The sequence below is a fragment of the Talpa europaea genome (assembly GCF_964194135.1).
Source record: "Talpa europaea genome assembly, chromosome: 3".
NCBI lineage: Eukaryota > Metazoa > Chordata > Mammalia > Eulipotyphla > Talpidae > Talpa > Talpa europaea.
In genome coordinates this window covers 4,754,132-4,781,690 of record NC_140069.1, presented here as the reverse complement: position 1 = coordinate 4,781,690, position 27,559 = coordinate 4,754,132, and positions in this window count along the sequence as shown.

The window sequence follows — 27,559 nt, the reverse complement described above, 5'->3', positions numbered from 1 at the left end:
CACAGGAAATGGTATCTGCAGGGCGTGCAGCTGAAGCAAGGCTCAGCTGGGACTGGTGAAGAAGCACAGTCTCTAGAATTAGCCAGGACGGGGGTGTCTGTTATTCTGTGGCTTGGACAGCATTCGTGTTTTGTTCTGTGTCCAGACATGATTGCAAAATGGTCTTGTTTCCACCTTGGTCCTTCACACACACGGCGACCTCTCTGGATGCCGATATTGGTGAAACTGATTACGTTTCATCCCAGAACCCCGGGGTCTCGCTGTGAGAGCCTGGCCGGCCACTGACATCAGGGTCACCTCCTCTCTTCATCTCCCTCTCCCCCTGGGGAGGAGACGTCAGGGATGCAGGTGGGTGCCAAGGAGAATGGAAATCAAGAATTCTCTCACTGTCCCCCCGCCCCCGCCCCGACACACATGGCTCAGTTGCATTCTCGTTATGTCAAGTTCGTCTTATTTGGGGCCTATAAATTGAGCTTGCAAGTTTCACACTTTAGAATTCTCATGAAGGAAGAATAACATGCAGTCCCTTCCCAGGTCAAGTGGAGAGAAACACTTCAAAAAGATTCAGATTAGACAAGATTGGGTCTGGTGCCCACTATTCAAAGTCACGGGAGGAGAGGCAGAGGAGGGAGGCGGATGATGTTGGAAAACAGCAGTTTTCAATTCCTTCCAACAAGCTCTAATCAAATGGTGGTCACAGGGGGCGAACTCTGAAGATGCTCTCATTCCCAAAAATCTTCCAGAAGAGTCCACTGTAGGATCATATGATTTCTTCAAGATGACTTTTTCTCTAACCTTGCCAGGCATGGGGACACTGTGCTACCTCCAGATTATCCCCCAAAGAAGTGATGCTTCATGCCTGCTTCCTGCTAACACACACGGGCTCCATCAGCCTGGCGACTCCACGTTTGCTCTTTCTTAGAAATTGCTCTATTTTCTTTTTTGCAAGGAACCATTTGCTGCACTGGACAGTAACCTCCCCCCTGCAGCAATCTCCAGTTCTTCAATGAGATCACAGGCCATTTCATTTCATAATAAGGTCTTTTTATTATTCCCCCAAGCATGCAAATCAAATGGCATCTGGGGCTCAGATCTTTGCTCAGCAAAAGAAAGCTGGCAGAAGAGGCCACGTCGACAGCGACGGCGGCTTTGCTCCTGACAGCTGCATCTGTTAGCGGGCCTGCTCCCTGCCTTCCCCTCCATTCTATTTGCATCTCTGCCTTCCTGCCAAGGCAAACTCGCCTCAGTGTTGATTTGTTTGGAGAAAAAGAGGAGGAGCATATTAAAGGGAAGGGAAATAACCTATTGCTTATTGAACACTTACTATGTAACAACTGTGCCAGTTCCATTTACTTTAATCCTCCCATGGCCTTCTGGGGGCAAATTTTAATCCCTAATCTACGCACAGAAGCCAAGGCTGAGTGGGTTGAAGTTGCAAGCTCCAGGGCACGCTGCTGCAGATCAGGACTCCCAAGCCACCCTGCAGCTTGCCAGGGCACCATCTGTGCCCAGGCAGGCAGGAAGGCCTCACACTGTTCACACAGGCTGCATGGAGAAGTTGCCGTCCTTCGGGAGCTGGTGTCCCAACTCCGGGAGAACACGGTGGGAGCAGGGAGGACTTTCCTTCTTGCAGTTCAGGCAATTTGGAGAGAAAAAAAAAAAAATTCCAGGTTCTGGAGACAGGAGGAGTCAAGATTAGGCTGAGAAAAGAGCATGTTCTCCCTTTTTTTTCTTCCTACAAACAAATGCCCGTAGCCAGGTATCAGACCAGGGACCAGGACAATGGAATCAATTATTTATGGCCCCACTTGTCAGTGCTATGGCAGAACAGATATTCGGGTCTGGGATCATTCTCACAGTGAATTGGTTTGAGTCCAGAGTCCAGAATGAGTCTTTGTTAGGCCACCAGAGCAATGCAGGACAGACACTTGCAATATGGAGTCTATGCACAAGTCCCAGCGTGACCCCCGGGGCCATTCACCTTAACAAGCGACACTGTTCTGTGATGTCCGCGGTGCTTCTGAGTTTTACCAACAATGACTTGCAATTGCAAATAGACGGGTGACCTCTGCCCATGGCTCCGCCTCCCAGGGCCACCCATTAAGTCTCTAGAAAATTATTTTAAATTGTTCTGAATTAACTTTTCCTCACTGATCTCCGCCCAGGCCCTCAGGACCGCAAAGGAGAGGCTGTCTAACAAATACTTCCTGTGCCTTCTCCTCTGGTCAGTAACATGACCGGCCTGTCATATGTTTGAAGGTGGTTCTCATAAAACCTCAGTCATTTTCCCAGCTAAATCAACAGGGAAAAGTTTTCCTTACCCCAAGAATGTGGGTTTATTATTGATTGACAATGTAACTGGAGTATAAAATCGACTACCATCATAAGCACCAATTATCTACACACATAACATATGTAGATGTTTTGACCTCCACCCAATCAGAGAGCAATGCGGATCGTGGAAAGGTTGGTGGCGCTGAAAGCAGAGGACTGGCTTCACTTACGGTCAGTGCAATCTTTGGTGCAAGTCTCTGAAATCACTTTGTCTTGTATTTCTTATCCATACATAGAAACTGTGGAATTCGTAAGTAGTGCTGCAATGAGCATTAGGGATTACTTAAATAAAGCACATGACCCAGAACCTTGAAACGCAGCTGTTAATATTAACTCTAAGCACAGCCCCTATTTGCATTAAAGATTCTATTTGAATTCATAGGATGGTACAGCCATGAGGGACTTCAAAGAACATTTAGTCAAGCACGCTTAAGTCAGATGATGAAAATAAGGCTAATGCGCCTTGCTTAAAAACGCAGAGACAAGTGTGGGAAAGAGAGCCTGCTCGTGTCCCCTCTCCACCCCCATGTGCTCCAGAGTCGGGGATTTATCCTGGAAGATTTTACCATAGCAGATGAGCCAAGGTAAATCCCAGGGGTGTCTGCTCCTGTCCTGCAGTCAGAATTGATCTTCTCAATATATTGGTGTTCCATTGCAGTCACACTTGACAAAAGTGGATTCTACAGCTTTAAAAAAATCCACACATCTCTTTCTTTAGAACACCATGTTCCAGTGCCTCAGAGGCAGGATATACACGCTTGGCTAATATGCCTCCCTGTCGTGTTTTATCTCCAGAGAGCTAAATTTTTTTAATGTGCATATTCACACAGGCTGTCAAGCTTTAATTAGTCTGCCTTTGATTGTGAGAAACTTTACTTACCAAGATCAACTTATTCCCCACTGCCTGATCCCCCCATTAAAAACCCATTTTAAAGGTTTAGCTCAATTATCTGGGTTGAATGGCTGATAGGGAACTATTTCAAATAATAGAGGCAGGCAGATAATTGGAAGTATTTTTCATGGGAAAGATAAGGAATGGAATATTGAGAACTTCTAAGCATAGGGAGCTTGGTTTTTCTCAGAATTTTCATTTGAAAAGGTTTTCCCACTGAGCACAAAGGACTTAGTGTCATCCAAAGTCATGGAGTTTGATCCCTCCTGCCCAAGAGAGCATACATTTCTGAGAGAAATTGATCTGAATTTAATAGGAAACACAGTGGTAAGCATGAAACTTAAATGGATATCCTTCTCTCTCTCTCTCTCTCTCTCTCTCTCTCTCTCTCTCTCTCTCTCTCTCTCTCTCGCTCTTAGCTTACCTTAGAAGCCATCCCTGAAAAGACAATGTTCTAAAATGGCTGGTGAGTTTGCATTAAGTCCCTTCCAAGCTCTCTTGCCTCACCTGGGACTCAGTCAATTGACTCATGAAAACAGCTTGCAACGCAATGACCAAGCGCTGCTCTGTAGGGCGCCATCTTGTCTCACAACCTTTGTTCTTTGCCTTTCACTGCTTACCCATCTGGCAGCCTCTGTTTCCATGCTGCCTCCCGTGACTTAACTTCCCTAGGTTCCACAGCAAATTGAAAGCTTTAACTCTAGTCACTCATTTATGAAAACATAATTATAATAGTAATACCAACCACCAAATAGCTGTTTATTCTCTCTTCTATCTATTATGTGTCCATTTTATGGCAGAAAGGACAGCTCTTCAGAGGACCAGACAAAAAAGCAGCAATTTAGATTTTTTTTTTTTTTTTGTGGGACCCTCGCTGGTGGCCAGGGATAGAACTGGTGTTGCAGAGGCTGCAGGCAGCCTCACAACCCAGTGCTCAACCACTGCGCCACCAGGGGAGGCCCAATTTAGAATTTTCTATATACCAACTAGTCTAATTTCTGTCCATTAATTCTTTGATTCCATAGGCATTTATTGAGCATTTATGTGCTGACATTATTCTAGTAAAGGAAATTTGATTAAAGAGATAGAGTAAGTCCCCCAGGAGCTTATATTCTAGGGGGAAAGAGAGACAAAGATGTGAACAAAAAGTGAATAAGGTAATTTCAAGATGGAATAATACTAAGGAGAAAAGTAAAGGAGAAGATGGAATACAAGGGAGTGAAGTGCTGGTGAATTTCTGATGAGAACCTAGATCTAATGTGAAGCTGTGTCTTCCCTCTAGAAAACACAAGCCTCCAGAGAGCAGCAGGTAATGTTTTTATCTTTACATTTCCAAAGTCATCCAAATTATTTCTACTCAAAATTTACTTGCTGAGAGCAAATGAAATAGACACATCTGGTTTTGTCCACTTGGGCCATGTATGTCCACACTACTGACCATAAATGTGGAAAGTTCATGTGTCCCTGAGGGAATCCTTCTTCTGAAGTCCCTGGCCCTTACTGATACCTTAGGAGGTGGCATTGTGAGACTTTCAGTGTTGACCAAAGAGGTGACATAGCTACGCCTACTCAGTGCTTGTGCCCAGGGAGGAACCCCATATAATCACGTGAGGTCCTAACTATAGCCACATTTTTTTGATCAATGATGCCAAGGTGTAAGCTGTTGTTATGGTGGCATAAGCTGTGTATACAGGGAAGAAACTTCTCTTGGCAAGAAACTTGGACCTACAGGGATAAAACCCAAGAAGTAAACCACAGAAGTTACCCAATGTGTTTGATTTTCAAAAAAATAAAGCTCAAAATAGTTTATGGATAGCTATGAAATACTAAGAGTAACAATAAAGCTATATTGCTGACATTTAGAATCTTTGCTTTATTGAGTTTGCTTTATACCTAAATAATATCTTCCTAACATCATATAAGAGGACAAGGCAAAGACTCTGAGTTTCCTTTTGTTTCTGATTTTTTCCCCCACTTCTAGGTATCCCACCACTTCATTTGAGGCATTGAGCAAATCATATAAATTCTCTACTCATCTGTAGATAGGGATAAAAGTACTCCTAGCCCTATCTTGAATACCTCATGGGTTGTTAATAGCTTATGGGGAACCTTTTCGTGACCTTTGAAGCAAACCCTGCACCATGACAATCAGGAAGACATCCCTGTCATTCTTAATAACCAACTTAATCACTATCCACAGAATGGAAAAAAAAAATTTTTTTAAAGATTTATTTATTTATTTATACAAGCACTGGGTACAGTCAGAAGCGCGGGAGGGTGAGAGAATTCACCAGAGCCAGAGCGGGGAGCAGAACAGGCAGAGTGACGAAGTACACTGCTGAGGGGAGCAGCGGGCGGCAGGAGAGGTCTGCGCGCCATGTGGGACCCTCCTCCGGTGGCTGGGGAGCAGCCGGGGATTGAACCGGCACCGCAGAGGCCACGGGCAGCTTCGCAACCCAGCGCTCAACCACCGCGCCACCGGGGAGGCCCAGAATGGAAAAATTTATCAACCAGGATCCTATTCCAATTTACTTAATAAGTTCAACATTTTTAAAATTAAATTCCATCATTTTCATAAAGTAATAAAATCAATTTACAAAAGTGTCTTAAACTATTCTTTCATATCTTCCAGTGTATTCAAATATTGATGAATACAGTTATCCTAGTCTCATGTAGGCTAAAAGTATCAAACTACCTAATACTATTTGGAGACAAGGTGCTTTTTTGCATATAATGCAATAACTGGTTTTATTTATATGGATTTAATCCTTACAATACACTCATGTAGTCAGGTAGTATTATCGTTATCTCCGGGTGAGAAAACTAGTCACACAGAGTTGTGCAAATTTATGATGCTATATATTCAGGGTACAAAGCCAGTGAGTCTGGCTTCAAAGTCTTCACGTAAAAATCACTTTCTACAATACTTCTCCATCTAATGAATGAATAAATTGAGTTTTTGAGAGTTTAAATACTACTAAATGCTTATTTTTCTTGACCAAGATCATACAACAAAATCAAGTATGACCGAGGTCATACAAAATCTGAATTCAAGTGTGGTCTCGCACTACCCCAACAGAAAAAATGGTATAAGAAAATGGACTCAGCATCAGGCCATGAACTTGAAAAGCAGGAATTATAATATCAAAAAAGCAGCAATTTAGATTTTTTTTTTTTTTGTGGGACCCTCACTGGTGGCCGGGGATCGAACAGGTGCTGCAGAGGCTGCAGGCAGCCTCACAACCCAGTGCTCAACCACTGCGCCACCAGGGGAGGCCCAATTTAGAATTTTCTATATACCAACTAGTCTAATTTCTATCCATTAATTCTTTGATTCCATAGGCATTTATTGAGCATTTATGTGCTGACATTATTCTAGTAAAGGAAATTTGATTAAAGAGATAGAGTAAGTCCCCCAGGAGCTTATATTCTAGGGGGAAAGAGAGACAAAGATGTGAACAAAAAGTGAATAAGGTAATTTCAAGATGGAATAATACTAAGGAGAAAAGTAAAGGAGAAGATGGAATACAAGGGAGTGAAGTGCTGTTTCAGATAGAATAAATAATAAAGGGCTTTTAAAGGATATCTTTGAGCAGAGACTAGGGTGATGTGAAGGGGTAATCTTTTCATAGAACATTGCAAGAAAAGGGAACAGCATGGGAAACACTCCAGGAAATCTGGACTTAAATGCTTCCTGAGTCAGCAGCGGAGCAAAGTGACTGAAGCAAGGCAAGCAGCGTGTGCATTTCCTGTGGCAGCAAATGAGAACAGACCCAGTGGCCTAGAGCAACACAGGTGATCTCACCGTTCTGTCTTCAGCGTCTGGCATGGCACACACAGGTTCTCACTCAGGGGATCCCAAGTATGATGTTACCATGTGCACCTGGTGAGGTGTAGTTGATGCTGTACTCCCCAAATTATGTAACTATGTAAATGAATGGGAAAGTGATAAAATTCAATTTAAAGTAAAAATAAGAGGTGGAGTGATTTCTTATCTAAAGATTATGGGAAAAATCCATTTCCAAGTTCATTGTGGTCAGTAGAAAATTTCAGTTCCTCATGGCTATAGGACTGCAGGCTCCATTTCCATGATGGGTATAGGCTGGGGCTCTTGACATCACCTGCATTCACTGTCACATGTCCCTTCTGTCTTGAGGATAGATATGACAAGCGGAGTCCTTCTAATGCTTCTTCTTTTTGACTTATTCCTCTGCAATGAGCCAGAGAAAATATTTTTAATGGGCTCGTGTTAGTTACTTGGTCAGGCCCACCTGGACTATGTCCCCATCTTAGTGTCGACCACGCCATATAATGCAGCCTCATCATAAGAGTAAAATCAAATACACTCAGAGCCCCAGGGCTTATACAGATAGTGTTCACCAAGATGGTAGAAAATCTTGGGGCCATTTTTTAATATGACCACCACAGCCAACCCACTGATCTCCAAATAGTCACATTGCACTCTAAAGCAAAACACATTTACTTCTTCCCAAGGCTCCCCAGTTCAAGTCCAACAATCTCACGTTAATCTATTCAGTTCAAAAGGTCAAAATATCTTTATCTAAATTATCTAAACCGTGGTGTACGAGGCTCCTGGGCACACCCATTACTGACAGTTGCTAAAGCACAATTTGTCTCCATCTAATGAACCTGTGAACATAAGAGACAGGTTCTCCGCTAGCGCCCCCAACATGGTGTGACCACTGAGAGGAGCCCCCAGTAAGGAGCCCCCAGTAAGGAGCCCCCTGGGCAAATGAAAAGTGTGTCCCAACCTGCAAAACAAAGTCTGAGGTTCTGGGTTTAGTTTGCAACCCTCTTCTGAAACAGCCAGTAGCAGCAGCTCTCAGTCCTGATTGTGGGGAGGAGCCGGGGGAAGGGAGATGATTTGGTCTCATTAATGAATAGTCAGCACCTGGGACTCATTTCGGTACTGCTTGAAATGAAATTCCTTTTTCTGTTTGTTTAGCAAGGGAATAGAAAGTGGGAGAAAAAGGATGTGTTTTCTAATTCCACCTATGGCCCCTATTCACAGTGGAGGAGATTGCGAGCTTTCAGCTTCACAGAAGGGAACTTAGGACTCATTTGTCAATGTTCATAAAGCTTGTTGTGAATGAAAATCAGTGTGGTGATTATTATTCTGATATAACTGGAACTTCATTTTCAGTGTTGGGTTGCAAGGGAATTAGCTATATCACCTCCATTTACTTAATGGGCAATGCATGGGCGGTTCTACGCTGACATTCTTCCAGCAAATCCTCCTGAAAGGATGGAAATTACAAAGTGGAGAATGACATCGGGAAGGTGATTGGAAGGATGTTGCTGTCTGCTCTCTTTGCCATTGTCCATTTAACTTCCAGCCCGGGAGAGCATTTGAGAACCAAAAGTGAAATATGCAAGACCACCAGAATCGAGTCTGAGAGGAGGTGGTGATTGGGTTTTAGGCTCAGTTTAAAGCTCAATGGTCATACCACTGATGAAAATGTCAGTTTTACTGTGTTCTTGCTTTAAGAAAAACTCAGATTCAAATTTCATGGATTCTGAATCCAGAATGTCTGAGTATCTCTGATTACCTGACCAACTTGACCACGATTAGAAATTCTCTTATCATTTGCACATTTTTATGTCCTATTGTAACTGTTACTGGGCCGACTGAGGAGCACCTGGGCCCTCAAACTTGAGCACTATAAAGGGATTCTTCCATCTGTTGCATAAAGACAAAGCAACACTTAACATGTAGAAGAACTTTAGTAGAATTTCGGGCATAGAGAGGGAAGACAAGAACGTATAATAGTTTCCCAATGAAACACCCAAAGTGACCCGTACCCTCATAGGTAAATGCCCAGCCAACAGGATTGGCCCAAAGCAGGGCCACTGAAGTCCAAAGGCTTGCCACAAGTCTAGAACACCTTCTGCAGGGAACCATAGGAAAGGGACAGAAGGAGCCAGGACAAAAGGAGCAAAATTTAAAGTGCAAATCACAGCAGAGACTGCCATTGTCATTGTCAGCCCCCCATGGATCTCACCCTTGTATCTCTTTCAAGTATCCCTACGAGTCTCAACTTTTACATGTTTCTTCCGGTCCCCCCCCACACCTGTCCCCGGTGCAAGACCAAAGCCGAGAAGCAAGCCTGCCCTCCTTCACATGTCTCTCTGTTACCCTGGTCTCCTCCTGTGTCCCAAGTCTTCTGCAGCTTTTTCACCTGCCCACTCAGCTTCGTCCCCAGTAAGTGGAGCAGGGAACTTGGAACTTCCCCTTTTGCTAGAGATTCCTGTGTTACATAATCACTAGATGATGAAGTCCAAGACAATGAGTTGCACTAAATAATTTTGAACTGAGAAGAGGAAACTTAGCAGTGGAAAGGTTTACTTCTCCCTTAGGACTTCCAGCCTCTTCTCCACCACATCTCAGGGAACGAGCAAAGGACCCAGCCTTAGTGGATGGCGTTAAGTGTCTCAAGCTCCCGTCACTATTTCAACCACTTGTGCTACGTAGATGTACTGTGTTTATGGGGCTTTATGGGAGATTCAGGTACATACAATGTCTTTTAAAAATCATAATCATACAGTTTTTGCAGTTTACAAAGCACTTCTATAAACAACATGATGTGTTTTCTCTAGGTACTTTGAGAATGACTAATTTCACTAGACTGAGCATCATTTTAGAAATGTGACTCTTACAAGGTCATATGGCTGGCAAGTAGCAACCAGTGTGATTGCTTCTCCTGTCTCAGAGGTTAGCGATTTTTTTTCTCTAGCAAGCCAGATAGTGTTTAATTTGTGTGCCACACAACGGCTGTTACAACTCCCAAGCTCTGTGGCTGTAGGGCAAAAACAGCCATGGACTATAAATAAAAGAACTTGCCCGTATTCTAATAAACTCAGGGACAATGAAACGTGAATATTTTAGATTCCATATGTCCCAAAATATTATTCTCCTTTTGATCTATTTCAGCCACTTAAAACTGTAGCATCCACTGTCACATTGCAGGCTGAACAAAAAATATGCAGTAGGCAAGAGCTGACCAACTGCCCTGGTCATACACACCCCAGAGCTCACTTGCCCTTGATGACTGAGGCATCCATATCCAAGGGGCATCCACTTCAAGGAGGGGAACTCAAAAAGGTCAGCCAATTATTCCTAGATAAGAGCCAGGCTCCTCCATCCACTGGGATTCCTTTGTTTCCCAGATTCTGGCTCATTTAGATAACAGGTCAGTTGGGACTGACTTGTCTTTTTCCTTTTTCTTCCTTTTGTCTCTCTCCCTATGTTTTAAATTCATATTTTCACTATTTGAGTTTACCAGTTAAGAGTAAGCTCACAGGGCCTCCCCCGATGACACAGCGGTTGAGCGCTGGGCTGTGAAGCTGCCCACAGCCTTGCAGCACCAGTTCAATCTCCAGCCGCGGGGCGAGGGTCCCACATGGCGCGCAGACCTCTCCTGCCGCCTGCTGCTCCCCTCAGCAGTGTATTTCTTCAGTCTGCCTGTTCTGTTCCCCTCTCTGTCTCTGGTGAATCCTCTCACCCTCCCGCGCATCTGGCCTGTACCCCGGTTCTTCTCTAAATAAATAAATAAATATAAAAAAAAAGAGCAAGCTCACAAAACCCACTGCCCCACTCTAATATAAGCAGGACCCCAGGGCCCTGCTCACTTTCTCATCCTTCTCCCAATCTCACTGTGGCCCAGATATGCCGTGTGATTTCCAGGTGGTGCAAAAAATAAACCTCTGTTTATTCAAACTTTCCAGTTACTTATTGCTGAAAGGCATCTTGCAATAACAGTTAAGAACCCTAAGTGCTGGCCCCCTCATATCAACGGGCTGAGATCAACACAAAAGTTATTGTCCACTCTTGACCCATCTGATTATAGCGGGGCCAGAAGTAATGGTGATTAATAATATCTAACAAGCCTGGAAGAAACCCCAGGTTACATGGTGCTAGTTGGTAAAATGAGGGGCAAGAAACCAAGTATAAAACAGACACAATGACGCAAATGGAAGTTTAGTGGGTAGCCACCACGTCTAAGTTTAAGACATCTCGACTTTAAAAATTATTTGAGCTTTACAATACGTCACATGCTTACCCTCTTCATGCAAATGCAGACTCTGGGTGCTGGAGAGGTTCTAGTGGCATCTGAAGTCACCAAAATAATGTACGTAATCAGGATTCAAATCTAGAACTGGGTGGAACCAGAGCTTGTGTGCTTGTTTACAACCTTGCCTCATCTGGGATGCTAAGGAGGAGATAAGAATAAAAAGCAAGGGCACAAGTTGCAAGAACTTGGCATATTTTCAGGGAGATCCCCATCACAATCTCTCCAAGATTCATAATTCAGTATAAAAATAGCAGTGAATTCCAGCTTAAAGCCTGGAAAATATCCCCTGGGTTATTTTTAACAAAAGTACATTTCCTATATCAAATGCTTAGAAAGACACTCCAAATTGTCAGTATTTCACATCTCTGGACCCAGACTAATACTCTCTGTTCTGAAATGATGAGAAAAGGAAAACCATTTTCGAATAAAATGACTTAACTTTTTAGCAAATGGAAACAAAAATGCAATTAGAAGTGGTTGTGTTAGGTTGTTTTTGTTGTTGTTTTAACTCCTTTCTCTAACAGAATGGACATATGTTGGGTGAGATAAAGATATTTGGTTTTCCATTCATTATGTCAGCTCTTCCTACTCAAGACAAGGGGCCATTTCTCTTAATAGGCATTCATTATGTATTCTTATTAGCTTTACCACACATCTTTTAGACTAGGTCAGTCTTGCTCCCCCAGAGGTTAATTGCCAGAAACTCACAGTTCAGAGAGAACATTGTTCTATCTTAGAAAATGGAAACTCATTGAGATTTACAAAGGTTAGGGGAGTGGTGGCTGCTAATAAACACATCTGAATCCAGACCCTAATTGCAAGCCCACATTTCTTTTAGATAGTAAGAAAGAATACTATCTTTTAGATAGTACTAGAATAGTACTATCTATAGTGCTATCTAATAGTACTAGATAGTAAAGTACTATCTAATAGTAGTACTATCTAATAGTACTATCTAATAATAGTACTATCTAATAATAACTAACTAATAATTCGTTATTAGTTAACTACTAACTAATAATAGTACTATCTAATAGTACTATCTAATAGTACTAAAAGTACTATCTAATAGTACTATCTAATAGTACTAGATAGTAAAGAATACTATCTTTTAGATAGTAAGAAAGAATAACATTAAAATACTGACCACAGCTTCCTTGATGAAAGACAGGCCACCCAACACATATTTCTGTTGACCTTCTACTATTTTCAGAGATTGAGATATGGCTGCTGTGTTTGGAAGAGCTGCTGATAATATTAACTGACATTTTGCTATCAAGAATGTGAAACAGGCCTCCCTGGTGGCGCAGCTTGTTGAGCACTGAACTGTGAAGCTGTTCACAGCCTCTGCAGCACGGGTTCAATTCACAGCCCGTCAGAGAGATTCCCACATGGCGCGACAGACCTCTCCTGTCTCGCCCGCTGCTCCCCTCAGCAGTGCCTTTGGTCCATCTACCTGTTCTGCTTCCCACTCTGTCTCTGGTGAATCCTCTCACCCTCCAGTGCCTCTGACCTGTACCCCAGCTCTTGTATAAGAATAATCTTTAAAAATAAAAATATATGAAACAAACAAAAAAAATCCCTGCAATTTGATTCATTTCTATCCAATAGCTTTCATCAGAACTTAGGGCTTTGGTTTGGTGAGTGCTGCAGGAGGTCTTGTTGCCCCAGCCAGATAGGATACTGACAAGCAGCTAAGAGAAAGGGCCTCACACCGTGGGGCTGAAGATCTGACATCCCTTTGCTTTTTGTTCATGGACATAGAGAAAAATTTATCAGAAAGTATATTAGGCAATAAATTATATGTATCAGCATACTGTAAGTAAATAGCACGAAAAATTGTTTGTTTAGAAATTAGTTGTTGGGCTGTTTGGCTCACTTGACAATGGGAGACAAGTTATTGAACATGCCTGACAAGCATTACAATACAATAATCATAGTAGGTCCTTCTATTTTGTTTTCTCTTGAAGTTTCTTGGGAAAGTTTTTAATATGAAGCTATTTGAGTTAAGGAATTTCTAGGTAGAAAAAGTTCTGATAGCTGAACTGCAGCTGGTCTCCGGCTGAAGGTCATGTGAATAGAATAGTCCTTTGATGCTTAGGCTTTAGCTGATAGGGATGCACTGGCGGTTATTCACTGTTTTTAATAATTGTCTAAATGAAAAAATAAGTAGCTTTAATGTTAGGTTTGGTTTATTATCTGTTAACCTTGAGAGCTGCTGTCTAGCTGAGACCTGTAGGGGCCAGTAGTCTATGGGAAACATAATACACTAATTGTTTATGCTTTACACTTGATAATGTATTTTCTTATTATTATTACTAATAATGAATAAATAAAGACCTGCTGAGTCTCTCGGCAGAAGATACTAGCACCTCACCAAGTGTCAGTGTCTCCTCATTCTACCTCATTCCCCTTCCCCTCAGCCCTTAAGTTTTCAGTTCTTTCGTTTTCGCCTAGGCCGTCTCATCCTTTCAGGAACCCCTGACACGACGTTTTGCCGGAGGCTGGTCCCCGGCAGGTGAGGAAGCTTGGTGCACCCCTGTTTTGTCTCTCCAGATTCCAGGATTCTAGTGGGTCAAGGGTGGTAACTAGCTGGCTCTGGAGCTCTACCTGTGTGCAGGTTTCTCACCCACCTCTACCAGCCATGAGCAGGGCTGGTAAGGTGACTGTGACTTCCTTCCTGGTGCTGCTGACCAAGACCTTCCTCTTTTTCTTTTCTTTTTCTTTCCTTTTTTTTTTTTTTTTTTTTGTCTGTGCTTCAGACAAGCATACATCTCTGCTGATGCCAACCATATAGAAGCCCTGCTCCTCCATAGGGTACTGGTTGAACTTTCTTCTGTTTCATCCTTCTCTGCTTCTGCAAGGGAGAGTCCAGTTACACGCTCTACTTTTCCTTTGCTCCTCGTCTGTTGCTATTCAGTTTTCTCTCCATGACATCGGCAGGAGGATGGCAAAGTCACAAAACTCACCAAAAAAAACACAAAAGCGCAATAAGAGTCATGAAGATCACCTTGGACCTTATATAGCTTGGACCAACCTTCTAGAATTTAAAACAAGTGGTACTTCTTGCCTCTCCTTTTCTATTTCTATTCCTGGGTAAATCTATCTCCCATGGATTTTATATAGGATGAATATGGTGGTGTAAGGTGGAATTCCAGAATGTCTACTACCCAGACATTATTAATACAAGTGATCAATATTTTCAAACATTTAAGAAGACTGTGAGAGAGGAATTCAACCAGACTAGGAGATAGATTGCACCGACAATAAAGATGTTGCGTTTATTAACCTGTTTTCTTGTCTTCGAGCATCTTTTTGGGTTGTCTTAATTTTTTTTCCTATCCATCCACAAAGAAAATCTCTGGAATATGGTTCAGAAAAATCTGAGAATTGAAGGGGTACTAATAAATATGTTTAAGTTATCCATTTTTTATTTATAAACTTAAGTTTTAAAAACCTGCCCTAACTAAACTCATGAGAATGAGATTGAGATGCAATAAGAAGTCAGAAGATGCTTTGAAAACTAAGAAAGGATGCAACAATGAGGACATTGAAATAAGTTTGTTGTATAAAATCTGAGATGCTATAAGTCTAACAAGAAGGTATTATAAAAAGAAGTAGGGGGAATTGATCTTATGCTCCTCAGATAGAATGTCTAGCTTCTTATCAAGCCCCTGCAGAACCTCCATTGGGATCCTCAAGTCTATTTAATTTTTGTGTTGAGGAAGTTGTTCAATTATTAGGAACATGTTCTTTAAACATGAATCTAGCATCAAGATTCCAAACATGTATCTAATGTCAATGTCTCCAAATTATTCAATTCTTGTCTCGATATACTTTGTTTTCCTCTAAAGTGCGGAGATTGAGATGTGACTGAACACAGAAAAAGAGATCACAGACCTTAAAAGGGCTGCTAATTTGCCGAGGATGCCAGCTGCTTTGGGGAAATTTCTCTGAAGGTCAAGGAAGAGAATCAATTTCTGTGCTTTACTATCAAGTCCCAAGTCCAAATAACACATCAGTTGGATACCAGCTGGATCAGAAATGGGCTTTCTCCACAGCCAAGCTCGTATTTTCAAGAAGTATTTTTGACTGTGCACGTTGTTATTTCTTGCTTCGACCCAGTGGGAGATTCGCAGATGTTGCAGACTCTAGTTTAATATTCTAGTTCTAAAATAGATGCAGCGTTGTTGAGCACAGACCATCAGCAACTGCAATATGAGAAGGCCCATCCTCCAAGGCTGTGAGGAGCTCACCATCTGCTAGGAGCTGATAGTCGCCCCCAAATTCATATATTGAAGCCCCAACCCTTATTGTGACTACATTGGGACAGCGTCTTTCAGAAAGTAATTTGGGTTAAATGGGGCCAGAAGGGTAGGGCCTTAATCTGAAAGGGTCCTCAAAAGGGCAAGTGTCCTTGTGGGAGAGGAAGATGCACCAGAGATCTCTCCTCTCTCCTCCGTGAGGGTTGCCATCAGCAAACCAGAGAGAGGTCGCACCAGAGACCAGCCTGCCTGGCACCCTGATCTGGGACTTCCAGCCTCCAGAATTAGGAGAACATAAATACCCATCAGTTAAGCCTCCCAGGCTGCGGAATGCGTATGGCTGTCCATGCCGACTCAGAGACCATTTGATGTTCATGGATTTCCTTAACCTTCTTTAGGATACTTGAGGATAACAGGAGAGGTCCAGAAACAAAGAAAGAGGAGAACATTCCAGGAAGAGGTGATGGAAAGCTTGGGGTGTTCATTTTTTATTTTTTAAAAATTTTGAGGGGAGGGATTGGGGTCAGAATGGGGGGGGGGCTGCAATTGTATGGGGAATATAAAAATAAAATTTATTATTTAAAAAAAAATTTTGTTAATTTATGCTTAGAAGAACTGGAGTGTAGGCCAGAGGTACGGGAGGTGGGAGGACTCACCAGAGACAGAGTGGGGAGCAGAGAAGACAGTTAGACTAAATACACTGCTGAGGGGAGCAGCGGGGAGACAGAAGAGGTCTGCAGCATCACATGGACTAACTCCCTGGTGAGGGATTGAACTTGGGCCCTCCATGTTGGTAGCGCTGAGATGTAACAGCCAGACCACCAGGGAGGCCCTGGGGTGCTCATTTATGTGCAGATAAGTCCCCACACACCTGGTGCCCTTGGATCTTGAGCACAGACTGCCTCATTTCAGGCCTGCGCTTATAGGATTGTCGGTTTCCTAATATTTTATCATACTTCATTGAACTGGAGGAAGTGCTTTCTGTGCTCCCCCGTAGTACACTTTCTCTTGCTCCATGCAGTGGCCAGCGCTCCCAGCTTACCCAGCCTGCCACCTACTTCCTCTGACCTCACCACAATAACTTCCACTAACACACCAACATACCAGATTTTCACTTAGCTGTCCCTCCCCTAGAGGCCTCCTCATGCATCATTTAACCTTACCGCTTAAGGCTAATTTTAAAAGCTACAACAAACTGCCAGAGATTCTTAAAGGGGTTCCACCATCATATGCAATAACAAAATCAGCTTGCTCATATTCATTTGCCTTCAATTTCTGTTTTCTTGCAGGCACACGCTGCTCCGGCACTTGTCCAGTGACACTGCTGTTATCTGTGCCACCAAACCCGATACAGAACCAGAGTTCTTACAACTCTCCAACAGCTCTCTAAGGACTAAAACTTACGGTTAGGTTTTCATTTACCTTTCTGACCCCCATCTCTCCCATGTCAGAGAGCACCAGAGCCAGACTCTGGGGAGAGCAGTAGAGATAGATTGTATTCAAAACCATTGTAATAGGGAGAAAGAGATTTCAGAAGGAAACAGCTCAATTCTGAACACAACCGAAAAATGACTCTAGTCGAGGGTGCAGGCATAAAGGGGGTGGTCAGAGATGGAAAATTACTTAGGGGAGATACCAAGGGTAGGGTGCTTTTGCTAAAGGTAGGTCAGGATAACGCTGTATCAACACAGGAGATTCCACCATACTCGCTGCGCAGGATTTGTGTGACAACTGAGCTACGCAGTCTCAGCCCGACAAGGCCAAGTTGAGAAGCAGCTAAAACTTGGTCAAGGAGAGTTTTTGTCACTTTTCACTCTCAAAACCTACCTTGCTGGTATGTCCTCGTCCTCCGGGCAGAAGAGTGGCTGGTGCCCCACCTTCCAGACCTTGATTCACAACGGCTCACCTTCCATCCACCCCTCTCAGTCTGGAAGTTCCTGTAGGTCTCAGGGGAGATACCTTCCCCAGGATTTCCCCTGCAAGTGTCACTGAGGTCTCAGGTTAGACTCAGGGTCTCTAGAACTTCTTCTCAGCCACCTCTGAGTCCTGGCTGGCAGGTCCTCTGAGCAGCCATGCCCAGCATTTCCTCAGTCACCCCACATCTCACATGCAGTGGCCCAAGTCCACAGTGCCATGAACTCCTGGAAGACAGGGTATGGTGCCAGCAGGCACAGAGCAGCAACTCTGTGATCCAGGCAGACGGGTAAAGGAGAGTCCTGGAGCCCTCGGTGGCTTTTCAGGCTTTTATTGAGCTTTTTACATTATTTGTAGTGCAGCGACCAGGTACACAGCAGGCAGGGGACTAGGGGTCAGGAGGCTAGCAGGCCTGCCAGCCCCCAGCGATTCTTCCCTCTTTCTGGGCTCTCTGGCCTTCTCTCATGGGCTCTTTTCTCTGCTGCTATTGCTGTTTCTCCTACTCTTGTTCTGCTGCTCTGCTGGTGTCCCCGTGATGCCACCCTTATAAGCCCAGTCTCTCAGCCCAGGTATGCCGACTTACGCATGCCCACACCTCACTCCAGGTGCCTGCCATCAGGCATGTGTGTAGGACCACAGGGATCCATCATTAATGCTAATGGCGGGAGGGGGGAAATACTGATAATTTTCACTTACCCTACACAGGGTCAGGCCAGACTTGTTCTCCCTTGTGTTCCTGACAGCCAGCCCAGGGCCCTGCTACAGGAGACATTCAGCATGCTATACTTACCAAATTCACAGGGCACGATGATCTGGGCTCTCGATTTACGCTACACACCTCTGGGGGTAAGCCAGCCTTGGATGCTGGTTAGCTGTTGGCGCTGCAGCAGGTCCCAATTTAGCATGCAGGAAGGCCTCGCTGAGGCTGAACACTCCCAGGGAGAGATTGCAGATTCTTACCAGTTGTGTTCGTCCTTGCGAGCAGGGAGGACCCACCCGACTGCTTTATCTAGGGGAAATTCTTCCCTTTCTTAAACTTTCTTACTATTTCTTAAATTCATTGAAATGGCATTGGTTCGGGACATTAAATAGGTTCTAGGAGTCCAGCCTTACAATTACATGTCTGTCTACGCTAATCACGATCACCACCAAAAGTCTAGTTTCTACCCACCACCTACCATCGTCCTCCTGTCCCCATTGAACCACCCCCCACCCCCCACCCCTGGTAGCCACTATTTTGCTCTCATAAAATTTTTGTTTTGCTTTGCTTGTTGATTTGTTCCTTTACCTTTCACATACGAGTGAGGTCATACGGTATTTGCCCTCCCTCTCAGGACGTGTTCCTGAACAGAGACATTGAACATGGCAAATGCTGATCATTTGCTGAGGATACATTGCTTCAATCATATCTACATTCCTTTCTGCTTAAACTGTGCTTATAAGCAGGTGTAAGGGCAGGAATAGACACGGGGCAGGTTTCCTGATCCCATGCAGACCGGGTAAAGGAGGAGTCAGAGTCCTCAGTGGCTTTTTGCAGGTCTTTTATTGGGGTTCACCAGGCATATGGCAGGCAGGGGTGCTGGGGGGCCGGGAGGCTGGCAGGCCTCCCAGCCCCCAGCAAATCCTCACTCTATCTGGGCTCTCTGGTGATCTCGGCTTCTCTTCGGCTTCTGCTGCTGCTTTCTCGGCTTCTGGCGTCCCTGTGACGCCGCCCTTAAAAGCACAGTCTTAGCGCAGGTGCACCCACTCCAGGCGCCCGCCAACAGGCATGCATTCAGGATCACAGGCTTCCCTCATCTATCCTGATGGCGGGAGGGCAGAAAAGCCTGCTACCTTTTACCTTACCCTACAGCAGGTCATTACTTTTTTGGAAAGGGGTAAAAGTGGTGACTGCTGATTCAAGCTATCATCATGTCCTTACTCTAAAGATACACAGGACAGAGAGAGAACTTGGCCTTGGAAAAAAAGGAAAAACCAACAAGAGTGGCTTTTTTACCTTCAGAGACGTCATGTCTGCTAATTCTTGGAAGTCTCCTTGTTGAAGTTCTACTGCAGGCAGAAAACGAAACAGATCATTGGCTATAAGGACTTGGGAAATAGGATTATTGTAAGTATTAAGGATACTTAGCGAGGTCTTTTTATAATTCATCAGTTTAATTTCTTCATGATGGTAATTATTGATTCTTTCAATCTACAAAAAGGGTGGTTTTTCTTAGCATAGTGAGAATTACTGCCGCCTCCAGCATTTCAGGGTGATTCTATAGGGGAGAAAAGTAAATAATTAGACCTTTGGGGATTACTGGACACAGGTGCTGAACTGATATTAATTCTAGGAGGTCACGAGGGTCAGCAGACAGACTGGGGGCTCACGGCGGTCAGGTCATCAGTGGAGTTTTAGGGCAAGGCCCTCTCTCAGTGGGAACTCAGCGAGGTCCCCAGCCACTTCTGTGGTTATTTGCGCAGCCCTGAAATGCAGAATTGGAGTAGATGTGCTCGGAATCAGGGAGAAGATCCGCACCGGTCCTGGGAAGAGCTCTTTGATGCCTCCTCTTTCAAGAGGGAATCTTCCTTGACAGTGACCACGCTTGACAGACTGAAGTCAAGCGCTGCCTCCTAATACCCTTTCTGGGTCAGGCTGATGAAGGACACCAAGATCAACAGTTAACTGAGAGTAATAAGATATCATCCTTATTCATCTGTGTAACATCAGCAGTCCATCCCAGGTGACCTGAGAGTGGACACATAGGACTCCTGGCCCAGGACTTTACACTAAGGAAATAGTCAAACGTGTGGTAAGACACATGTGTCTGCAAGTCTGTGCTGCTGCTGACTGGCAACAGGATGGTGGTTGCTAGAGGGGGATGAGTGGAGAATGGGCAGAACAGGTCGAGGGGCAGGATGGGCTGGTGGTGGATGGACACCAGAACCTCCAGGGCGGGCATGTGTGGTTTATGCATTGGCTGAAACTTAGATGGCATCGTAAACTAATGTCACTCGATTTAAAAAAGGAAGATCGCTGGAGGGAAGGTGCTGCCTCTGCTGCCCGAGTTCTTGGGGGGCTGCTCCCACAGCACTGGGCCCTGAGATCAACTCTCAGCATTGCCTCCAGACTCAGCCAACCCTCTTCCCGTGTCTCCATGGGGACAAGGACCACGGCATCTCTCCAGTGGTTCCCTCTAATGAAAGTGCAGCTAAAACACCCTGTGCCCTGCTCCTCTCTCAGATACCCCCCTGCTTGTTTTCTTCAGAGCACTCTTCATGAAATGAAACCATCTTACATGTTTACTCACCTATTGACTATGTCTCCCTAAAAATGAAAGGCCCAGGAGATCAGAGGCTTATTCTGGTCAAGTGCTTCATTTCCAAGGTACAGAGAGGCCCTGCCGTAAAGCAGTCAAGGCTATTTGCTGAAAGAACAAACGAGCAAGTGAATAGCACAGGAGGGACCCCGGGGAAGTGGGTCAGTCAATACCTGGGGGCTCTTCCTGACACAGGTGACATTTTTATTCTCACAAAGGACTCCTGGCCTCAGGTGTGCTGGCCCCCAGCGCCACCCCATCTGGTTTTGCTAGCATTGTTAGGGTAACAGTCATGTTAAAATGGGCCCATCCTTAGAAGTGAGTCCAAACTTGAAATGACCACATTCTCTTATGATTAATTGCTTATGAATCTTTCTTCCACAGGAGCAAAGCTATGTATTATTCAGCTTTTTATCCCCAGAATGTATCCCAGTGTCTGCCTAGAGTAAGTTCTCAGTACACATAGCTTTTGAGTAGATAAAAGAACAAACAGCAGAGACAGCTCACTTGTCCTACAAAGTGAATTCTTCACTGTGCAGTGGTTTTGATATATTTGATGTTGGTGAAGACTTGGGCTTTGCAGTTACAAACCCTGGGGCTGGATTTTCACCCTGCTCCTCTGACAAGGATCCTGGTTTCTGTGTGATAACTAACCTGTCATCTCAGTTCATGTCCAGTCAGGGCAAGAGACCCAGTCTATCTTGTCTAGTCTTGGAGGCAAACAGGGAAATGTTCATAAAGGTGTTGGAAGGGCTTTAGGAGCAAGAAAATAGGATTGTTAGCCCCAAACCAGGAAGCTTCTGCCCCCGCTGGAGACTGTGATCCCCCTAAGTGCCCCAGCCTAGGCAAGACCAGCACCATCCCAGATCAGGCCCAGTCCCAGCCCCAGGCCAGCCCAGTCCAGCCCAGCCCAGCCCAGTCACTGCCACTGTTGGGGCTGGACTGTTCCTCCATGAGCTGCAACCCAGCAGTCCCCAGTCACCCTGAAGCTCACCAGACATCCCCAGAGCCCGCCGTTACAGGCCTCAAAGTCCCCACTCCTGCTAATGCCTCTGTCGGTGACCCGGCAAAAATGGACAAAAATGGCTCCTTCTTCCTTCCACCTTCCACTCTCTTCAGTCTCCTGCTGGAGAAAAAAAAGTAAGCTCACTGGCAGTGGAGTCTGGGAAATAGTTTTAATTTCCAGCCAAGAAGAACAAAGCCGTGTTTGTCACCCTGGGAATCTGGTGAAAGGCAGACTTGCTCCCGGACACCTGTGCTGGGGACCCCCAGGCCGCACTGAGGCAGCTGGTCATCAGCCCACACTCCGTGGCCAGGGACCCAGAGGTGCGGGCCAGGGCGCCTCTGCATGGAGCCCAGGGGCCACCCAGTGCACTCGGACGCACACCTGCTCTCTGAGCTCGGGGTTCCTACTGAATAAAATTTGCCTCCGAGGCTGGCTAACTGCAAACGGCCTCACCGTCCCCCAGAGAGCCACTAACACGCCGCAACGTCATGCTCTACTCCGGAGCCTCTGACTCAGGAGGCCCTGATTAGCTCTCATTTTCATCAAACCTCTCCTAGAGCTCTTCTCCCGGGACGCCGAGCTTGGGAAGTGTCGTCTTTGTCCTGGGATTATTGTGGGCATAGAACCGGCGTGGTGTAGACACGGAGCTGAGTGCCGGGTAAGGGTAAGTTAAACCGACGGCTGTGGCCACCACTGTCCAGTGATTCACATCCACTGAGAAGACGCACGGAGAAATGCCTGCCAGGCCAGCCATGGCCCCGTGGCCCAGGCTGGCTCCAGGGGGGCCGGAAGTGTGACTTAGTGGGTGAAAAGCTCACCCCAGGTTCATTCTCACTTTGATTACAAAACAAAACTCATTTTATTTTTTTTAAGATTTATTTATTTATGCATACAAGAACTGGGGTACAGACCAGAGGTGTGGGGGTTGAGAGGATTCACCAGAGACAGAGTGGGGAGCAGAACAGGCAGATCTACTGAAATACACTGCTGAGGGGAGTAGTGGGCGAGACAGGAGAGGTCTGCTGCGCCATGTGGGTAGCTCCCTGGCCGGGGATCGAACTCATGCTGCAGAGGCTGTGGATAGCTTCATAGTGCTGTGCTTAGCCCCTTGTGCCACCAGGGAGGCCCCCCAAAACGACATTTTAAATGATCTGTAAGACTCGTTCAACATGCACTGTGTGAAATTCCATGGAAAATGCCAGGTCACACCATGAGGACACGGAGCAGGTGGCAGGTCGCAGGATGCTTCACCTCTAGGAAGAGGATCTCTGCTCAGAGCTTTTTGGTCTTCTTGGCAGCAGAGGAAACGCAGCTGGTTTGTCGTTTATGCTTTAAACAGATTCACCCGACATCCCTCTGCATTTTTGGCTTGATCTGTCAAACAAACCTCGGTGTCAGCCTCAGCCTGTGGATGACAATGCTGGGGGCACCCCTGGGCCAGACAAGTCCCCATAGACGTTTCCCCTTGTAAGCCAATATTATGACTGAACTGGCTTTGGGGCTCTGATTATGATTAAAAAGACCCTTCAGTGATCCCCATCGGGAAACTGGTGGGTGCAAACAGAGGTTACGACTAGAAGGTCCAAAGGCACAAGGACCACGGTGAGGTTGGAGAGAGGCAGGGAGAGGAGGGCTTGGGAGTCCTCTTTTATTGGGGCCGAGGGTGGAGGTTTTCAGGTTTTGTGGACTTATTCCCTACTGGTGAATGCAAATCATAAAATCAGGAATTTAAAGTGTGGGAAGAGAGAAAACAGAAGGAAAAAGGAAAGCTGCAGGCCAGTCCCGGCCGACCAGATATCTAGATCATCCAGGACCCCTGCAACAAAGGAGCCAGGAGAGGCTCTTTGCTAGCTGATGGCGGGCGGTGTGTCCCCCCTGGTAAGCCCCCTTGGAAGTGGGAGGCTGAGCAGCAAAGCATAAGTCAGGCACTTGCATTCTGACAAAAAGGGGAAAAGCCAACTCTCAGGCGTTCTGCTGCCAGGCCTGTCCTCCCGGTGACTTTACATAACATTGGAAGGTGTTGGAAGGTGGTGTGTTTGTTTTTGTAGGTTTTCCCCTTTGTCTGTAGGTTTTCCCCTTTGGCTAGTGTTTTTGCCTCAGAAGAATGTTTTTAAGACTCCAGACAATGAAAGCGGGGAGGGGGTGGGTCAATCTCAAGATAGAGATTTCATGTCACGTGCTTTTTAAAAAATCTGTAGCAGTTTTCCAAGGTGAATGATGGGAAAATGTACCTTGTGAAGAAAAGTGCTTCATTAAATGGCCTTAAGGAATAATGAGGTGGCAATAACACCAGCTCGTGCAAGATATTGTACAATATATTGGAAAGGGGGACAGGAAACCGTGCCATGAAATCCAAGGTCAGCCTTGGGCAACCTTGTGCGCTGGAGAAATGCCCTCCGTGGGAAGAGTCTGCTCTCGCGCCTCCTTATCCTTGTGAAACCGCTCCCCCTCGTCTTTAAGGCCTGGTGGCTACTAATATCTCGACGAGATGAAGAAATACTGCCAGTACCTATGTTGCAAGCTCTGGAGTCAAACAGGCTTGAACCCCAATGATCAGCTGGGGCAAGAGACCGTTTTCTCTGCATCTCAGGCTTCTGCTCTACAATGGGGTTGGCACCAAGCCTGCGAGCTGCCTGCCATGGAGAGGCGTTGACTGCTCATCGGCCTCCTCCTGACTTCTGCAGACAGACAGCGGACTTCCAACTAGCTTCCCGACCTGCCACAAGTCCCTGCTCAGTCCCAGAGAAGGCTAACACGCCCGAGCTCATCACCGGGCTGTCAGGGAAGGCGAGGCACGTTCAGCAACACCGGCTGGCGTGGACATGGGTCTCATCCATCCATTTCATTCATGATCGTCCATGGCCCTGTGGGAGTCAGGGCTCCTTGCGAGGCTTTCCTGCCGCACGTGTGAGGACCCAGGCTTCAGCCCCGGAAGGCGGCTCAGTTTAGGGCAGCAGTTTAGAAGGGGGGCTTGCTGGAGGGCTCGCTCCCCGTGGTGACAGCAGTGCGGCCAGTATGTGAAGTGGGGAGCATTTCCCAAGGTCTTCAGATTAGACCAGTGTCATCGACGCCGTCAGCCTTACCTGGTCAGGGCCAGCTCCAGACACCGTATTTTTCTTTAGCTGGTTTGCCAAGACACAGCGTCTGAAATGTCAAGCAAAATTAAAAGAGCTTACATTTGATCATTGTCAGTTCCAGTCTGAGGATGGACCCAAGGATCCATTTCCTTGGGTAAAACAGAAATGGGGACTGGCTTAGCCCAAGAAACAGATCTCAGCCTTTCCTGTGAGATCCTCAGTGAGATTAATTTGGGAAACACAGAGTTAAAACATACTTCAAATTTCTGCAAATTTCTCAGAGACATTGACAGCTTGGCGTGTTCTGTAAGTTACTCAGCAGCCCCACACTTACTCGGCTGCCTGAACCTCTCCTCACAGAATTTCATGAGAACACTGTGTCCCTCAGAAACTTGCTATGCAAAGTGTGATGCTTGAACTGGCAGCGTCTGTTTTCTGGGGGCCTTGTTAGAAATGCAGAACCCCAGGCCCCATCCTGGTGTTTCTGAAATAGATTCTAACAAGAAGCCTGGGGGACATGAGCCCATTTACAGTTCCAGCAGCGCTGTGCACACCATCGCAAAGGCCAGTTCTGAGGTGCAGCCAGTGGTGCCTGAGACTGCCCGCCATGGAGAGCCCTCCCAAGGACCGCCCGCACCCCAGCCCGCTCAGGGTAAATGCGGGAGGCCCAGGAGACACCCACTCAAAGGAGCGCAAGTCGCCTTTCAGGAGCATGAGTGGGTGTTAGTGGCGGCCCAAGAGAAGAAGCAAACGGGGCGGCTCTGCCCTGACATTCCTGCCGCTCCATCGGTTGACATTTGTCCTTCTGTCCCGGGCCTGCTGCTGTCCTGCCTGGAGAGTCTGTTGGGAAATGCGGTTCTGACCCACCCCCACCTCCCTGCAGTTTCACTTTCCCACTTGCTACCCAAATTCTGAAAATACTAAATACAATATTTTGAGAGCGACACCACGTTCACATAATTGCCATGACAGAATATTACTGTAGTTGTTCATTTCATGGGTTAGTGTTGCTTATCTCTTCCTGAGCCTAATTTGTAGGTGAAACCCTATCATCGCTCTCTCTGCAGGGGGTGGAGGGAGCTCAGTGTCTGCAGGCTCAGGTCCTGGGGCCTCGGACACCCAGTGCGGATCTGGGAACTCGCCTCCCGTGGTGGGGGCGACGACCGTGCTTGTTTGTTTGCTTTATTTAATCAGGCACTTAATTTGTTTAGACACAAATGGAAAACTCTAGTGTTTGGGCGGAAGCTCAAATTCCCAGGTCATTTTTTAATCCTAAACTAGAAATGGCCCCACGCTTGGGAGTTCATGAGTCACCGGGGCCTGGGCAGAGTTTATACTTAGAATTTCTGACTCCCTCTTCTCAGCCATCCCCCCACACTTTCCGTGGCTGTGGCCCCAGCAAGCTCTGCCCTGGGGATCTGCAGTCCAGAGAGAGGGGAGACCCCCCCCTGTGGTTGTCTGCAGGGACTCGTTTCAGTGGATTTTTCTCTGTTGTGTTTTTGTCACCATCCAATGGGGCATGGCCTTGTCCTGCCCTCTACCTCTGTTGTCCCTCCGGTAACATTACATCAAGTTTTACCCGCCCCCCGCCCCGCAGTTGATTCTAGTTACTGGAGGGGGACGTCATGTTAGTGGGAGCTGCTTAGTAAGTTGGCAGCAGAAACTCCTCCCGCCTCCCCCACCGTTCTAAATGCCAAGAGGAAATCCCAGTCTTGTAACTAGGACAAATAATTTCTAACGACTTATTGCACCGCATTTTATACGCAGCCCAATGCCATCGGTTGAAGGAAGGGAAGAGGACAAACGGGGTCAAAATACGACAGACTCTTTGGCATCAGTTATTTTCTCTAATAGTCATGTTGGCCTCATATTTTAAAGGTCCCAGGGGAAAGGGTTCTTTCCTAAGACACAGGTCGCCGGGCCTCCCGCCCCAGACCTGCCACTAACCAGCTGTGTGGCCGGGGCGTGTCACCTCTCTCTCTGGGGCTCCGTTTTCCCCTCTGAAACAACAGACTCTCTGATTTCCTGCCAGGGCTAATGTGCCCTCGTTTTACTAAAGCAAACTTGCTAGTGCTTGGACCCCATGTGCCCGGAGCTGTAATTGGGATTGTGATGTGTTCTTGATTTTTCACATTCAGGGCTGTGAAGTACAACGTTACTCTGGAAAGGCACCAAGAAGAGATCTTTTCCTCCTCAGCTTAATACGGAACACATCAGACCTCCCTCTGATCCAGTGGGTCGCCCTGGCAGAGCCCTCACTCCTGTGGGGTCGAGTATGGCAGCCCCGGGGATGCACAGACTCACAGGAGCAGGCTCGGCTCACCAACCAAGTTCATTGATGAGGCAGCTGCAGTCCAGGGAGTAAATAAACATCATCGCTCCAGTTACGGTGGGTTTCGAGGTCAGAAGCATCAAGGTCTGCAGCCCATCTTACCACCTCATAGTTGTGTGTCTCGGGCAAACTCTCTCAACCTCCTGAGCCTCTGTTTCCTGAGATGTAAAAATGAAATAACCCCTAGTTTACAGAGCAGCTCTGAAGACACAAGCAAAAAAGTCAGCACAAAGCCTAATGCAAGCATGAATCAGGACCCGGGCACCTGCCCGTGCTGAGGCAGGCTCTGCGCAGAGATACAAAATAAGGATTGCCGTTTGCAGTCAGAGACAGAAATTCGATCTACT